General features: G+C 39.1%; 1 protein-coding gene across 1 annotated transcript in view; it reads left to right on the top strand.

Moving 5' to 3' along the window:
- The window catches only part of OCA2 (OCA2 melanosomal transmembrane protein), a 316,130-nt gene that overhangs the window by 265,709 nt on the left and 31,790 nt on the right, over positions 1–18,631 (top strand).

Genomic DNA, 18,631 nt, shown 5'->3' with positions numbered 1-18,631 from the left:
ACCAATTTAAAGTAATTTAATATGACTTACAAAATCAATCAGTGAACAGCGAGAAGTGCAGTAAAGCAAAATAAGATTTTTGTCACGTTGTCCATAACACAGTCTCAGTCATCCTTCCTAAATATTATCTTCCAGCGAAGTCAATATCTAATAACATCTTGACAGCATCATTTTGAACACTAATGATTTCCAGATAAACTTTTTGTCAGTGACAGGTACTGGTCACTATATTGTTGTTTGTGCCATCATGCTCTTATGCACACTGCCTGTTCTTTTATAGGTTTTCAAGGTACCTTGAACTATACTTTTCCTCATAAAGCAAAGTCACATAAAACATTTGGTCAAAGTTTCTGTAGCAATCTTATCATTAGCATGATACTTGAAAAGTGATGTATTTATCAGTGTATACATGCCAATAATTTCTGGTTTATTTCACATGTTGGAAAAGAAGTGGCAAAAGGAGAATTTGAGCTGGAGAATAGCAAAGACAATTTGAAAGCACAGGAGAATTGGGGGTGAATATCTGGGGATCTTTCAAGACCATTAAGGGGCTAGTTTCATGCAGTCTGGCATAGATACATTAGACCTCCATGTTCCCATATATCCTGGAGGTGGGGAGTTCATCCTGAGAGATGCCAGGCAGTGTTATGTCCATAGGACCTCTCTCTTGGTTTTCTCTTAAGAGGGTAACTTCAAAAATTATTGGGGGTGAGGGTTCACAGGTGACTTGCTGAAGGAAACCACTGAGGGGATGAATTGAATCCCTGCATTCCTTTGCTGTCCCAGCCTTACCCCTTTCCTGGCCAGCACGACTCACTTTTTGGGATGTACAAGCCTTCTGTAGCTCCCAACAGAGGTTATAATCAGTTTCTTGTGCTGCGGCCTTCTACCCTACACCACGGAGTTCTTGCCAGCAGGATCCACTGTCAGGATCTATGCAGTACAAGTAGATGCAGTCCCTGGGGTGAATCTTGGCTGAGGAGTGTAAGCTAGTGTCCAATGGGATGTGTAGAAGTCCTCTTGATTGAGTTATTTAAGAAGGTAGGAAATAGGACATGATGACCCAATAAGTATTTTTCCATCTTCATGTTATTTAAATAGGAGACAGTGATAGTGATAGCCAGTGAAATTCTGAGTAATGTGGGCAAGCACTACTCAAACTCTTACTCAAAGTTATATAAAGTTTCTCATGCACCTAATTCCTAACTTGCTGTTCTTCAGCTATTACAGCATTGGCCCTCTCTGGTACTGTGGTTTCTCTCTGTTGAACTGTGAAATATCTTGAGAGTTTTGTCATATAGTCAAATGTCAAAACACAACTCTTACTGCACATGTGTACTAAATCAAATGCATCTCATAATGGGATGATTTCTGTGCTAGTTTGCCACTTGTTGATATAGGTATTGCAATTATTGTCCTTTTATCAGAGGAGCCACAGACTCTATATAATAAGATTCCAGGATTATCACCGTGTCCCTCTGAAGCCTAGAACGTCTGTTGAGTCAATGTAAAGCAATAGAAACAGTTACAAGCACAGCTGAGAACTCTTTTTGTTTGTAATATCACCAGCTGCAATCATCACTGGGATTTGTGGTTTGTTACTGTCCAATTTTTGAATTCTCCTCCATTGTGACTTTATGCCAAGAGACCTAGAACATTGTGATATCAGAGTAACTCAACCAATCACCACCCATACTCTTTAGCTAATTTAATGAAACAATTTCATTGGTTGTAGAATGGACACTGCACTGATGGTGGATTTACTTGGCCCAGCTGCCACACCTGTGTGACATGGGCAGAGCTGTCCCTTGGGTAGGGCGAGTTGGGGCAACCACCCCAGGCCCTGTGCTTTGGGGGTGTCCCCACTTTTCCATAAAATCGTGACTGTCCTGATATTAGCCCTTTGTCCTGTGTCCCAACTGATGTACGATCAATATGCCATTTGTCTTGATATTCAGGTGAGGCGAGAGTGGGCAGATGAGGAGGTGAACGGGGGAGATTAGCTACAGGCGGGCAGGTGGGTAAGGAGGTGAGTGGCAGGTGGGTGGGTGGACATTGAAGAGGAGAGCGGCGGTTGGTGGGGGTTTGAGGAGGCGAGTGGTGGCTGGGTGGCCGAATGGTGAGGAGACTAGTGAAGAGGCTGATTTGTCCCAGGCCTCACACCCTCCTACGGGTGGCCCTGGACGTGGGTTTTCAGCTATTAATATAAATAATCTCACTTACATTCTCCAACCCTAAAGATGGGGTAAAATCAACACCTCTGAAGGAGAAACCACTCTTTTCTCAGCTTTACTATGTACTGTAAATCCTGGTCTGATGCTGTTGATTTCATATATATGAATGTTGCAGTACTGAAGTGAGATTATTTTTCATAGACTGAATGCTTTTGTGCAAGTGTCCAAATACTTCTTAAATTATTGTTCTAAAGTCATCCTCAGCAGATTATTTATGCATATTTTTGTTCTATCTAAAACTGTCCAGAGCAAGAGAGATTTTCTTGAAGTACCTGAACAAAAGGCTGAGGGGGGATATGCTTGCTCTTTATAAATATATCAGAGGGATTAATATTAGGGAGGGAGAGGAATTATTTAAGCTTAGTACCAATGTAGATACAAGAACGAATGGGTATAAACTGGACATTAGGAAGTTTAGACTTGAAATTAGACGAAGGTTTCTAACCATTAGAGGAGTGAAGTTCTGGAACAGCCTTCCAAGGGGAGTAGTGGGGGCAAAAGACATATCTGGCTTTAAGATTAAGCTTGATAAGTTTATGGAAGGGATGGTATGATGGGAGAGGCTAATTTTGTCAATTGATCTTGGATTATCGCCAGATAAGTATGCCCAGTGGTTGGTGATGGGATGTTGGATGGGATGGGATCTGAGTTACTGCAGAGAATTCTTTCCTGAGTGCTGGCTGGTGAGTCTTGCCCACATGCTCAGGGTTTAGCTGATTGCCATATTTGGAGTCGGGAAGGAATTTTCCTCCAGGGCAGATTGGCCAGAGGCCCTGGAGGTTTTTCGCCTTCCCCTGCAGCGTGGGGCCTGGGTCACTTGCTGGCGGATTCTCTGCAGCTTGAGGTCTTCAGACCACAATTTGAAGACTTCAATAACTCAGGCATAGGTTAGGGGTGTGTTATTGAAGTGGATGTGTAGGGTTCTGTGGCCTGCTTTGTGTAGGGGGTCAGACTAGATGATCACATTGGTCCCTTCTGACCCTAGAATCTATGAATCTATGATGGTATTAGGTGATTCTCAGGAGATGCTTTCTGTGCCAATGTGAAATCTCTAGTGTTAGTTTAGAAGTTAGTTCCCAACTTTATAAGACATTGATGTCAGACTTTTGGGAAATGTTTTGAAATGAATAAAGTCATCTTTCCATGGAGAAATTTTTGAACGATCTCCCAAGACTAGGATCTGAATAGCAGGTGGGGATGAATTGTGACAAAATAAAGTATGTATAAAGCACAATGGTTGCTCCACATGATGTTTTTCAAAGTTCTCAAGGCAGTGCTTCTTCAAAATCGTCAGTGTCTCTCTAAACACAGTAGTCACTAGAGTCATCAAAGAACTAGACTGGATGAAGCACTAGAAAATATTGTACAGGGAACAGATCTTCATTGGCAGAGGGATGGAATCTAATATGTCTTTTCCATCACCAGTGTATATGACTATATTGTTTCAGATTTAAGCCTTGACCGCATATCTCATTTGTAACTGATTGAGAAACAATATTCACCTTTTCAGTAACTTCTTCAAGTCTGCAAAACTCAAGTGGTTTCCTTCATTTTTCACAACATATATGAAGACTACACTGAGTGTCACTTCCACATGATCAAGTAAAGTTATTTGGGACAGTATTGCATATGAATTTGCATAATTTTATAGTGCACTGCAATACCCTACAACTAGAGCATGGCTTGTTATCCATTGTTAGGGGATACATTGACTGAGAAAAGGAATATTTGATTAAACTCCTGCTGCATGAAGGCAGGTGTTATCCTAGTCTCTGTGGTGCTGTTTGCTTTAGAGTTGAAGTAAATATGCTTTTGTTAAATGCTGAAAAGCAAGAAATAAAGGTCATGTTTATCATTATGCTGATGTGCTTGTCATGCTCGTAGTTGAGAAATTAAAAAAAGAAGAAAACCTAGTCTGTTAAATCGGAGATGCTATTTTTTACAGCTAAAAGAGGTCAGTACATTATTTTTCCAGATAATCCATCAATGCCAGGGTAAGTGAGTTTCCAGAATCCGTAATCCATGAGGGCAGGGGACTGGACTCGATGACCTCTCAAGGTCCCTTCCAGTCCTAGAGTCTGTGAGTCTATGAGTAATGTTAATGGTTCAGTGGTATGAGCAGGTATCAAGAATGTGTGTGTGTGTTTCTGTGCTGTCACTGTGGTCCAGCATTTTTGTTTCATTGCCGAACACTGAATGAAAGACTTACTGTTATCACATAAGCATTGGCTGGAATCTTCCATGGCCCTTGAATTATACAACTCACTGATACAACTCACCTTACTGTCTTTTCATTGCCGAGCTAGAGTTGGAGAAACATTTAGGGGAAAACTTGTGCCTGGTGTTGCACAGCTATGGGTCTGGGGAAGAGAACTTACAGAATCCCTACTGCCCTTTCTCCCCTGAACTGAACAGCATGGCTGAATCTCTCCCCAGTGCTGGGAATGGGAACCAGTTAGTACCTCAACCAACCCAGCACATCCTAGAGGAAACGGTCTGTGTTTTTCAAGGATGTGTCCAGCTAGCCAATGTGCCATGCTATGGCCGGCAAGGCCAGGTATTACGCAAACAGGGAAAATAGATAATTGATGATAAGCAAGGACAATTGCTTATTACTTTAGATATGTACAAATTCTAAACAACCAAGCAAACAAAAGATGTGCCTAACCATACGCCAGATGGCAATGCCAGTGCCATACCTTGAATATAGAATGTTAAAACATCATGAAACACACAATATGAAACCAAATAGAGTTATAAAAGATAGGAAATATACAGTGTAAGCGTACATTTTGCTCAGGTATTCAGGTTAATTCTAGAATACCCGGGCTGCACTTTCTTGCTTTTATTCAATCAGCCCAGACTCTGCCCTATGATACCCATGTATAAAAAAATTGACTGTAATTTATTTTGCTAAAGATCCTGAGTTCTGTAATATGTGTGAAGTACAGAATTGGCTGGAAGCTTCTTTGTTTCTATTTTTGTGCAGATGTCTCAGTCATCTCTAGTTAATAGTTTTTATAAGAGCAGTGAAGTTCTCTTCCTTCCCAACTTGCTTTCCAAGAAGACAGTAAGCATTGCCACCACATCCACTCCTCCTGTGACTATCCCTGCTGCTCTTCACAGCTGAGAGGCCTAGAGCTAAGTGTTTGCCATTTTAAAAAGATGAGTCAGAAGTTACCCTGCCATGTTGCAATTTAAATTTGTGCGTAACAGACAGAATGGGGGCACCCCGGAGTTGCAGTGCTGCCAAACTATTTTCTAAATGATCTTGCTCTCTGCTAATGCGTTGTCTGTGCTGTCCAGGGAAACCATGTTTGCATCATTTCCTAGAATTGTGATTAGAAGCTGCCCACCATTTCAAATGCCTCCAAGGGGCACTTCACCCTTGGATAATCTGGATTCTCCTATTAAGAGTCTATTTTTAAAAGCATAATGAGAAGTACTATGCAACTTTTGATTCAGCTTTTTAAATATTAAAGACAAGTTCTTCTTTTTTAAAAAGTCCACTTTCATCTACAAGGGAAACTCATCATCTGGTTGGTGATGAAAGAGATGAAGTGGAGGAGAGGGAAGGAAGGGCAGAATGAGTGCAGATGACACTGCAGGGAGTTGGAGGATATAGATAAGGCCATTATCTTCCAGAGAAGCAAGGAAACTTGGGGGAAAAAGTTAAATTCAAGCTGCTTAAAGGAGTAGGGTTTATATTTTGTTTTCATTTTCAATTTATTTTCGGTTATTTTAATTATAAATCTCCTTTAGTGACATAATGATAGGTTTTATTAATTTTTTTTAAATGTAGCCTGTTGGCTAAGAGTGTGATGTCCTCTTTTAGTGGCTGGTCTATATATATGCAGGATTAAAGCCTGCTTGGAGAACCTCCTAATAGTAGAACCTTCCTTTGCTCAAGTTGTACAGACCTGTACTTTGGGGGCCTGAACCAAAGCTCACTGAAGTTAATGTGAGTCTTTTCATTAACTTCTGTGGGCCCATGGATCTGGTTTCTAACAGTGAAGGTCCTAGGTAGAGTTGCCAGGTGTCTGGTTTCCAACCGGAACGTCTTGTCGAAAAGGGACCGTAGCAGCTCCAGTTAGCACCACTAAAAGTCCAGTCAGTGATGGAGTAGGGCTAAGGCAAGCTCCCTGCGTGTCTCAGAAGCGACACTCATGTCCTGTTCCTAGCTACAGGGGTGGCCACTGGGGCTCTGTGTGCTGACCCTGCCCCAAGCACCATCTCCACAGCTCCCAATGGCTGGGAACTGCAGCCAATGGGAGCTGGGGGGGACTCACAGACCCCTCGGCCCCTCCGCCTAAAAGTTGGACATGCCAACCACTTCTCGGAGCCACCTGGAGTAAGTGCCACCCAGCCGGAGTTGGCACACCAAAACCCCTCCTGTACCCCAAACCCCTCATCTCTGGTCCCATCCCAGAGCCCACATCCCCAGCTGGAGCCTTCACCCCCTTCCACACCCCAACCTCCTCCCCAAGCCCAGTGAAAATGAGTGGGGGTGGGGGAAAATGAGCAATGGAGGGAGGGGGGATGGAGTGAGTGAGGGGTGAGGCTTGAAAAAGGAGCGGAGCCTCAGGGCGGGGCAAGGGTGTTCAGTTTTGTGTGATTAGAAAGTTGGCAACCCTAGTCCTACGTTCTATGTCCATGAACAATACATGGATGGGAGCAGCCATTATATTTAAAAAATATTGTATAATCACAATACATTCCAGGCTCTGTGTGTGTTGGGATGGGATATCACCACTGCCTTTGACCTCATGTCCAACACACCAGAAGTGTAGCAGTATTTCAGTATGATACACAGCCTGTCATGTCCTATTGCTTACGTTTATTATTAGTAGTAGCATTCCGCTGCTGTCTGCCAAAGAGACACACACATACAGGATAGAATGATGTTTCTTTTTTTTAACTTTAACTTTAAAACTTAAATATCTGCCACCCACAAAATCGTGCTTGTTTGATAAAGGCAGCTTTCTTTTTACAATTTTTTCAGGAGTAACAGTTTTGACAGATTGATTGTATAGCTCTTCACATCATGTTCATAACTTCTTATTAATGGTGGCACTTTAACTGATGTCTTAAACTCCCTCTGTTTCAGGGTGTCCGAGCTTGAGCCTGAGCCTGAGCATCTACGGTGCAGTTTTATAGCCCCGTGAGCCTGAGTCAGCTGACTTTGTATTTCAGTGTAGACATACACCAGGATGTAAGGGACCTTAGTATAAATGTTAATTAGTTCTAGTGAATCTTGTATGTATAAACAATATTTACAGATTCTGTTTTGTCTGGCATACAGAGTGCAGCAAACCACAGTAGCAAAACTTAGGTATATCAGAAGTTGTGAAAAATTGTATTATATGCTTTTATTTGAGAAGTAGTTATCAAAAAGTTTTGGAAGGGATATATACAATTGAGCTTCAGGCCATAAGACAACCTCTATTTAATGGCAGTTAGAAACTTTTCCTGTGGATAGATTTAACATTACCCCCTGCAGTAGTTTCTTGAACCTTTCCCTGAAACACCTGGCACTGACCACTGCTGGGCTGAATTTTTTTAACGGAATACTGTGTGTGTGTGTGAGAGAGGGAGAGGGAGAGAGACAGTAACAGAGTAATTTATTGTAAATAATTATGTCATAGTTAATTTAAATGAATGCTTCTGAATTTTTAAATTAACATTTTGATTGAGAGGCAAGTAAATCAAACCCACATCTATTTTAAGATAATTTGGATGTGAAACCAGTTTAATGAAACATTCAGATAATTGACAAATGCAGATTGTATTAAATAAGTAGGATTAAATGGATTGGGTTGTTTTTGTGTTTGGATAGCGTAGGAACAAGAGAGATTAAATGTGTTATTTAAATACAGTTTATGTTCTAGACTAAATTTTTTGCACAATAGTATCTTCAAATAATTATTGATTTTGAATCTTAACCTAATAGTGAATATAAGCTTCCCATCATGTGGCCATTGACTTGGTTAAAAGGTTTATCAGATTAAAATAGAACAGTGATAAATAAGCAATAAACCAGATGAAAAAATGTTAACGTATAAACTTATAATAAATATATGAAGAACCCTATCAACTCAGTTTGAAGTCATTCATCTCTGCTGTATTTTCCTCTTACTCTTCCTCCCATACCTGTTCCTCTAAATCTTCTCTCCTCTCTGCCCCGTATAGTCTTCTCCTTTTCTCGTGTTCACATCTATTTCTGTGTCACTCCATTCCCTTAAAATACCCTTCCCTTTCTTCATTTGTATCTCTTCTTGAAAACATATACCTTCCATAAAGCCTTTGTGAAATCCACAAAAAAGACAATATAATACAATATTTAAGGCAGGACTCAGAAACAGCTGGTACACAGCTGCACTCTGTACTGTACTATCACTTCTCTGAAGCCATGGCCCTGTGCTCCAGAATCTCAACTATCCTTTAAAAATAAGAAAGTCAGTCTCTATCTGTTATGGTTGCAATAGATAGAAAACCTAAAAATTGTATGTATGTTTGTACATATGAGCCTGCAGAGAGCTGTGACAACATTAATCATCTCAGTGAGGGGTTAAATCAGATGGCCAGTGATGCTAATTTTAATGTCAGCATTGTTAATTGTTCCATTCTTCATGTAAGAGAGAAGATGGAGGGTCACAGATCAATGTGAATTACTGTGAGGGACATCTGATTTTGGTGCCACAAGTGAGTGGGAGATGCCACCACTTATTTTTCACAGTCAACAGGAAACCAAGCTCAGGGAGCCTAGCAGCGCCTATGTGCATGTTGAGCAAGCTGCATCAAGGGAACCAGGTTCCAGGAGCCTAGTGGAGCTCAAAGAGCTGCACAATTGTGTTGTGAACATCTGCACAATCTGTGAGCAGTCTCTCATTTTGGTGATAAGTGGGGGGAACTTATTTTGTGGCTAGAGCTTTGAAAAATACAACGAACTTTTTCCCTACCGCAATCTGACCCCTGGTTTAAGGAAATTGAAATTGACTGCTTAGAGACAAGACCCTCTATGCCACCAGTGTGCCTCATATGTCTGGACTATGTTATCTGTAGCTGATTTGGAGACAATTTCTGCTATACAGTACATATAAGGAGTCTTGTAAAGTCAATACAATCAGGATCTGGTCCGTGGACTGCAAGATTAATGGGGCAACAATCACATTATCTTTGTGTAGCCCAATTCACACATGTGTAGTCCAGCGCATTATAGCAAGTGTCAGTAATTTTTTTTCAGAGTAGCAGTTGTGTTAGTATGTATCTGCAAAAAGAACAGGAGTTAGTCTCTAAGGTGCCATAAGTACTCCTGTTCTTTTTGTCAATTATAATTTTGTTAACTCAATTGTCAGGAAAAAGCGACATAATTGCTGTTCTTTTATTTTATGTATTATTTATATTATCATAATACCCAGTTAAGATTGGGTTCCCATTGTGTAGGCACCGTTTAAACATATAGGTCCCTGCCCTGAAGGTTCATAGTCTAGTGAAAGAGCAAACACAAGTGAGCATGTAAAGGAGCTGTCTCTGGTACTGTTGAGAAAGGTGTAGTGGAGCCATGAGCCCTAAAAGTCCTGCCTTTGTAGTGGATGAAGGGGCAGGAAAGCTCAACTAGCTCCCTACATCCTGGGGCTGCTGCTTCTCAACTATCCTTCTTAGAGAATACTTGGGCCTTCTGAAAGGAAAATTATCCTTGGAAATATCCATGGAGAACTGGGGGACTGCTGTGGCAACATGTTCACCAAGATTTGGTTCCTGTGGATTTGACAAGCTCTTTCCTATTGCCCCTCATTCTACTGTTAAGTCTTCCTTTCTTGCAGGATGTACTTAGTAGAGCTAGTCAAAACTTGGAACTTCCATGCTGAAAATTGGAACAAAACAAATATTTTAGAAATTTCCCATGATGCCGTTTTTAAAAATTGTTTTGGATGTAGTTTTATTTTTTGTTTCCTCTCCCCCTCCATTTTCATATTTGTATTATTTTTATATTATTTCATGACTTGTCAGTAGTAGTGCATATTATACACTGTCATAATGTAACACATTGTAGCTGACATCAGTGTCTTCTTTATGTTGTAATGAAATGACAGCTGACACTCAAACAGGAGACACTTTGGTGTAGAAATGAAGATAACATATTTCAATCATTATGAAATAGCAGCTGCCCTTAACGATTTCTAAAATAAAATACAATTTCACCTATTCTCATATTATGTCACATTATGCACTAGTGCTACGACTGATATGTCATGAAATAATGTAAAAATAATAAAAATGCAGTAACAATGAAAAATGCACAGAACAAAATAAAATTTGAAATTTGAAAATTCCTAAATGAAATTGACATTCCAAAACAAATTTTCATTCCAAAATGAAATTTCAAAATTCACTGAAATGAAAATGTTCTTACATGATTGTTTAATTTCAAAATAACTTTTTTCTCTGCAGGATTTTTTTTCAAAAGGCTTTTATTTTGATGACGAGCATTTGTTTTTTAAAAAAATGTTTTGATGAAAACATTCTGACCAGCTCTAGAACTTAGTCTAAGAAACCAATGTTTTTTAGTTAAGTTAGTATTAACTGTATCCTGGAACCAAAATTTTAGTGACTTTAACCTGACCTCTAAATTTGTATGCCCAAATTTGTATGAGCAATTTTTTGAATACCTAACTCTGAATACCTCAAAAAAATGAATTTGAGCAAACAAATTGGGTAGTTAGATGGGGAATGCTTACTAGGGGAATGCTATTTGCATGTGGGAAAAATTGCGCTTTTGAAAATGTGTCCAGTGGTATTTAGAGGATGAAGAGGAAGAATATGATTTGCTTCTGCATTTCCCATTGGAAATTATTGACAGCATTCTTGGACAGGAGCTACTGACCTTCACTGATTGCACATCTGGATATATTTTATCACTCGACATGTTTCTACATCAAATTTCTTGTCCAGCTGGAAATACTAAAAATTTCTCTTTTCTTCTTTTCTGCACATTATTTTTTGACTTCCAATACAATACTTTAAAAAAGCAATTGTGGTAAATATCAAGCTAAATAAGAATTAATTCTTCTCAAGCTACCCAGAATTTCATGGAGGATAGGTCCATCAGTGGCTATTAGCCAGGATTGGTAGGGATGCAAAACCATGGTCTGAAATGTCCCTAGCCTCCATTTGCCAGAAGCTGGGAATGAGCGACAGGGGATGGATCACTTGATAATTATCTGTTCTGTTCATTCTCTCTGATGCACCTGGCATTGGCCACCGTTGGAAGACAGGATACTGGGCTAGAAGGACCATTTGTCTGACCCAGTATGGCTATTCTTATGTTCTTAATTAAAGTACATCTTTCTGGCCTTGATCATGCATACCTTATGCAACCTAAAATTATATTGATGTCAATGGGAATTATAGGTGCACAACAAATGCAAATTTGGGTCTCCTTAAGTTATGTTTATAGCTTACACAGAAAATTCCTCTCCTTTTAAAATTTTCTTCCCTCATTCTCATAATAGTCCTAAAGCTTTAAGCATAGACTTTAAAAAAGGAGTGCCTAGTTTGGCTCTTAAGTCCACATTTGCATTCCTAGACAAGAGCCATAATTTTCAAAAATGTTGGGCCACTGACTGTACTTATGAAAATTAGGTCATGTGTTTAAGCACTCAAATATGGACTTAGGAGTAGACCTTGGCAGTTCCAAAAATAAAATAAAATAAATTTGGTTCAGGTCAAACCAAATCTGAAAATTCTGAAAAATTTTAGCAAATCAAAACAATCAACACAAATGTTTTGATTTTTTTTATTGGGGGAATCAAACAATATGTTTTGTTCATCCAAGGAGGAGGCGATGGTGGTGCTTGCCTTGTAACTTTCAGCCCAGTGGATAGGACTCTCACTTGTCGCATAGGAGACCCAGCTTCAGTTCTCCCCTTAGCCTGATGTAGAAAAGGGATCTGAATATACATAAAATGCTTGAATAGTCATTGGGCCAGAGAAAGAGTGTGAGAATGACTCTATAGTCTGGTGGGTAGGGCATTTACCAGGAAGATGGGAGCTGTAAGTTTAAGTCCCTGCTTTGACTATTTCTACACAGTGGAACAGCTTTCATTGGAGAGATTGAGAGAGACCTACTTTAGAATATCCTCTAGCCCAGTGCTTATGGCACTGTCCTGCAAAGTAGGAGACCCAAGTTCAAATATCTGCTCCACAGCAGATAGAAGAGGGAACTAAATCTGCATGTCCTACATCCTGAGTGAATGCCCTAACCACTGGCATAAAAGGAAATGGGTACAACCTCCTCCAGATATTTTGTGAATAGTGTCTAAGCGCCACCAAAAAATTTGTCCATAATATTTCACCCAGCTCAGTTTAGGAGCCTAATTTTAGGCACCCAATAGACAAATCTTGGCCTTAAATATTAATGAATCTATTTATGTAGAATTGCGTGTTTTGTTAAAAGTAGTTGAAAGATTTTTGTTGGCAGCAATCAGTTACGGTTGAAGATAATTAGAAACTTTCATATGGAGAATATTCTTGTTAATATTAGTACTGTGAACATGCCAATACTTGTCACAAGCTCCATGACACACAGAAGCGTGACGTTTGTTCAGAGGAGAATAAATTATGTCTTTACATTCATCTAGCTGTGTATTCTTATGGTGGAGTCTTTAGTGTGATTAATCACATGGCCATTTCACGTTAGAACTGTCAAGAACCTTCTTAGTGCAAGAATAATAAATTAAATGCAGTCTAGTTATTGCTCATGGCTCTCCTGCTGTGAATTCTATTTTTCCCCTTTCCCTTTCCCTTTCCTATTTCCTGGGTTTGTTGCAAATACTTCAAGAGAGAGGTACTGCTGTGGACATAAACTAGGACACCTCCCTGGACCTCCCAGATGCTAAGGTTTATAAAACCTACAACCATTAGAGGTATTTCCACATAATTTTAACATACACTTAAAACAAAAACCTTTATGCAAATAAACAGCCCCCTGGAAAATCTGAAACCCAAACAATGCAGCACTAAGACCTACAGTGGATTTCCAAAACCCAAGAGGGAGGAAGTAGGCACCCAACCCACGTTCAAAGTCAAAGTCAATGGAAGTTCTAGGCCTGACTCCCTATTGTCTTTCACAATTTCACTCTTATATATGAAAGTGTCTTAAACAAAAAAGATGCTGAATTCGTTGGTTTTCATTATCCAAACTGAGAGAGAGGCCAGAAAAAAGTAAACAAAAGTTCAGTTGCTTCAGTTGCTTATACACGTACTTAATTTTAAGCATATGAAGAGTCCCAATGAAGTCAACACACACTTTGCTGGATTGGGACCAGATAGCCTAATCAGTGATGAATAAATTGAATTTTAAAAATATTTTATGTTTTAATAACAGAGTGTATTAGTAATATTAGAAAATGTTTTTGCAGTGCCAATATTAAAGGGTTTGTTCAATAGCATTTTAATTTTATGACCGAGCTATGTTCCAACAGAACAATGAAATCATCAACCAATAAGAAGAGCTCTTCATTCTTATCCTCATTTAACAGTTTACTTCTTTCCTATTTTTGTGTGTGCTAACACTGATGTTTACTGGTGAACATCATGTGATGAAGCAATTTTGCATTTTATTACTGATGATTTCCAGAGTTTGTCTAGTCAGTTAGTCCAACTTTTAAAGAATGGCACCTTAAAGTGTACTCCAACTCGAAATAATATTGGCGTAAGAAATGAATGTTTTGATATCAAGGTGTCGGGTGATCCTATTTGTTATAAAACTGGTAGTCCAGAATGGAACTAAGTGTTATTTCTATAACTTGTGACAGCAACAATTCATCTTAGCCCCTAATGATAGAACAAGAAGTAATGGGCTTAAACTGCAGCAAGGGAGATTTAGGTTGGACATTAGGAAAAAGTTCCTAACTGTCAGGGTAGTTAAACACTGGAATAAATTGCATAGGGAGGTTGTGGAATCTCCATCTCTGGAGATATTTAAGAGTAGGTTAGATAAATATCTATCAGGGATGGTCTAGACAGTATTTGGTCCTGCCATGAGGGCAGGGGACTGGACTCAATGACCTCTCGAGGTCCCTTCCAGTCCTAGAGTCTATGAATCTATTAATCTTATTTACTTGGCCAGCTTTGAAAAAAAGGGTATTCTAGAAGATCTAATGGAGTGATTAATGTATCTGTAGATCAACTTTACTTCACTGCACTAACTTGGCATCTGTTTCTTAATATATGTTATCCAAATGAATTGGAAGACTACTGCATATATTATACAGCTACTTTGTCTACAGGAAATAAAGGGAATAATTTGGTAGAATATTATTAATATATTTTTGCAGTAGTTTTGTGAAATACAATGAATTGCTGTTTTTATGAGTAAGATTTTTGTCTATTATTTTCCTATGTACTTTTCACAGTCTGAGTTCCTTACTGCAGAAAATTATATTGTAATGGAGCAGTAGAACCACTAGAGTTAAGGTTGTGACTAGCTTACTGTTTAACACCTGATTTTTCTAAGTTTGATCAAGTGCACATGGTTACTCAGATTGTCTTGAAAACTGCTATGCCTCATTGAGATCTACAGTACGGTTAGAGGTCCAGTGAAGGCTGTCTGTAATGCCTTGTCCTCTTCCCGAATGTTGAATGAACCTATTTTTAAACCTCAAAACATTATAGGAATAATAAGTTAAGATAAAACAAACTTAATCCCCTGAAAATTAGGAAATAGAGTTAAAGAATACAACACCTGTGAAGCATAGGAAAAGCCCAGGTATCCAGTAGGAGAGATGAGGTTAGCATGGCAGTAGTTCAGTTTGACTGTATTAGATTAAATAGACCCTTACAATTTCTAGAAATACAAGAGACTACTATGGTGGTCTGTCCCCAACAATGTCCTCAAAGAGCTTCCATTCTCTCCTCCAATTCTCTCCCTGGTTATAGAAACATAAGCTTCAGATTTGGATTTGATGGCTCACTTGGGTCTCTTGCAAGCTCATGGCCTATTGAATCCAAAGGAAATCAGGCTATATACATATCTTTTGGAATTGAAGCCTATCAGACCCTATGGATTACTAGATGACCTCCTGAGGTCCCTTTCAACCCATATAGTCTATGATTGTTTTTCCACAAGTGAAAAGACATAAGTAAATACAGATGATGATTGATTGACGTGGCAGCACATCAAAGAAAGGCTTGGACCACAACAATATACCATAATGCTGCAGGTAGCAGTGCGGAGCGGGAAAGAGTTTTAAGGGTAGCTGTGCACATGATAAATAAAATACTCCAGTTGAGACAGCTTGTATCATTTCAGACTCTCATGTGATCCCCATAGCTTGAGGATTTTACAGAGACTAAGGCCACACGGAAGGTAGATATTTATCTTCAAGACACTTATGTATGTCTACCAGCACAGGCTGGCTACTAAAATGGCAATTCAAGAAAGATTTATGGAATTTTCAAAAGCTATACTTTGTCTTAGATGTCCCCTATCATACCTAAATAGGTATATTCATAGTGACAACTTGTGTAAGGGACAGATTTGGGAGCAAGGTCTCTGGGCAGTAGCAGGCAAAAAGCTAGTTGAAGACAATCAGAGGGAGGATAACAGAACACACTTTTTCGACTTAGGCTAAATCTCCCCTGCCTAAATGTTGTTGTGTTTTTTTTAATTACAAGATAGTTGACTTGCTGTAAATGCCTAGTGGCGATAAGGACCAGGCAGTTTTTCTCGCATATACCTAGATGTGAACATGCCTAACTAAATCATGGTAAAAACTATAAAACCTTGTCTTCACTAGGATAGTACAGTGAGATAGACAACCCACAGAAGTTCTTACCGTAAAAACCTCACCTTTTTTGGCAATGAAGACATAGCCTTAGTGTCCGTAACATGCTCCGTGCTGAAAACCAGCCAGTAATGGTGTCTTACCAGAACACGCATTGCTTTTTTGTGGGCTTCTGCTTTTAAAAATAAAAATGTATAACAAGTATTTATTTATCACTTTAGCTTTGTACAGCACTTTATGCACTGAGAGAGAAAGAGAGACAAGTTCACTGCTCCAGAGAGCTTACAGACTAAACAAGGCAAGACAAACTCAGTGTATATGACAACAGTTCATAAGAGAAAGGAAAAAGAGAAAGAGAGAGGGCTTGAAAAGGAAAGCTTGAAAGAGGGAATTGAAGGAATTGAGAGGGGGCTCATGGCAAGGGAGGGCAGGGAGACTTCTCATTGACTTTAATTTAGTTATGTGTGTTAGTGAGTAGGGGGATGCTCAGGGATAGAGAGTAGCTTTAGTGCACAGCTGATTCTCTTGATTTACTTGCCAGAGTGCCAGTGAATATACCAGGTTTGTCTGTGTCTCTGAAACTGCATATCTTGTGGACCCAAAGAAGATATCTGTGCAACTCGAAAGTGTATGTCTTTCACCAACAGAAGTTTGATTCAGTAAAAGATGTTACCCACCCACCTTGTCTCTTTAATATCCTGGGACCAAAAGGGCTACAACAACATTGCAAATATCATATGTTTTGATAGCCAATCCATGCATGTATTCGCTACTTCATAAAGAAAGATCATTATAGGCTGAGGATGGCCCTGTTTTTCCATCACTTTACATATTACATATGTGATCTGTCTCATAAAATCCCTTTATTCTCTGAAAAAATATTTTCTATTTATTTTGATTTAATGTATTACAAGGCACTTATCCCAGGCTCTAGGTGCCCTGGAAGTCAGTAGGAACACAATCCATAACAACAAAAATAGTAACGAACTGCACACTAGTGGAAAAGGACAACTTGTCTGCGGATGCTGCTGTCAGAGCGGATTATTTGATTATGCACTGGTTTGCTATTTATTTATCCTATGATTGGGTTGAGTTCAATCCCTAGTTCTCAGTCTGCAAATATCTGCTACACACATTGGCCTTAAACATATAATGAGCACCACACAGACAGAAGGGAACCTCATGGACTTCACTGCAGGACAGGGGTTGTTATTGCTAACTGATTAATCAATCTGGTTTGACTTTTGAGGGTGGGACAGGGGGTTCTGTCTAAATCTGCTGCTGCTGGCAGATCTTGCTATGCTGTGGTTTCCTTATTAGATATATTCCTACAACTTCCTATAAGCAATTTCCTAATCTTGGTCTTATTCACCAGTGCTTTGGTGCATGCATTGTTTGTTTTTTGCTATTAGTAGAGAACTAGGATAAGAAGTCTGTATAACTATCTATTTTGCTGCTAGAACTTTTTTAGTATTTTCTTACATTATATGTTTTCTTTGGTACACACCTTGCCACCAATCCTGGAAGCAATAATGATGTAAGGGGGCACTTGTGGGAGAGGTCCACAAGATAATGTTATTTACAGGAATGGGGTATTATCTGTTTGAATACTTGAAGCCCTCTAATGGTGCTCACACTGGTTTATGTAAAGCTGGTTGAAAATTTTTCTTTGGAACAGTTGAAAAATGCACCATATTTAATTCAAGTGAAATGTTTTGTGGGACTGTGTCAATCTAGTGTCATATTTTGCTGTAAATTGTTTCAATAGTGTGATTTTGATTCATTTTATTTGGACTTTTATATTACATTAAAGTATTAATTTAATATTACACTTATATGTGGTGTATTTAATACTGTGTATATAAATATTAACATATTAAATACAATATAATATAAATTAAAATAAGTGGAAACCACACTTAAAGTATTTCAATCCTATCTTCAAGGGTATCAAACTCATTAATATGGTGGGCTTGACCCTGCCACTTGGGGTGTGGGTCACCTTAATCAAAAGTTATTAAAATAGAAATAGATAAAGATAAACCACGTTGGTAATTACTTACATTGATTTAGATTTTAGTGACTGCTCCTGCTGCTCCCTGATACCTGGTATCTCTTAGTGCTCCTAAGCAAATGCCATTTCCCTTCACTTGGACACATACCAGCTTCTGTCAGACGTAAGTCTCGCCAAAGCCTCTTAAACGTGGTCAAGTGGTCCTACACTTATGTGCGAGGTTTGCTAGATTGCTGTGCTGGTATCTGGATGACAGCAGTGTGATTTGTAGTGTGCACCAGCGTGTTGCATGCTAACTGCCCCGAGTAAAGCTTGATGGTACACGCTGAATGTTCCTTAGCTTGCACTGATGTATTATGGTTTGTAACAGGACTACATCAATGCATACTAGCAGGGTCTACGTGGGAGATTTGTAATACAGACTCTGGGATCATGTAGACAAGTTAGAAGATTCATGGGATGTCCAAAGGCTGAATGGAACTGTTCTATGGGCTGGATCCAGCCCACAGGCCATACATTTGACACCTCTCTTCTAAATGAATGTTTTTTCAGTTTTTGTTTTGAAGGAAATTTAAAAATTTCACCTTTTTGTTCTG

This window comes from Gopherus evgoodei, chromosome 1 (assembly GCF_007399415.2).
Source record: "Gopherus evgoodei ecotype Sinaloan lineage chromosome 1, rGopEvg1_v1.p, whole genome shotgun sequence".
In the NCBI taxonomy this organism is placed as follows: Eukaryota; Metazoa; Chordata; order Testudines; family Testudinidae; genus Gopherus; species Gopherus evgoodei.
This window is presented reverse-complemented; position numbering and strand designations above follow the sequence as displayed.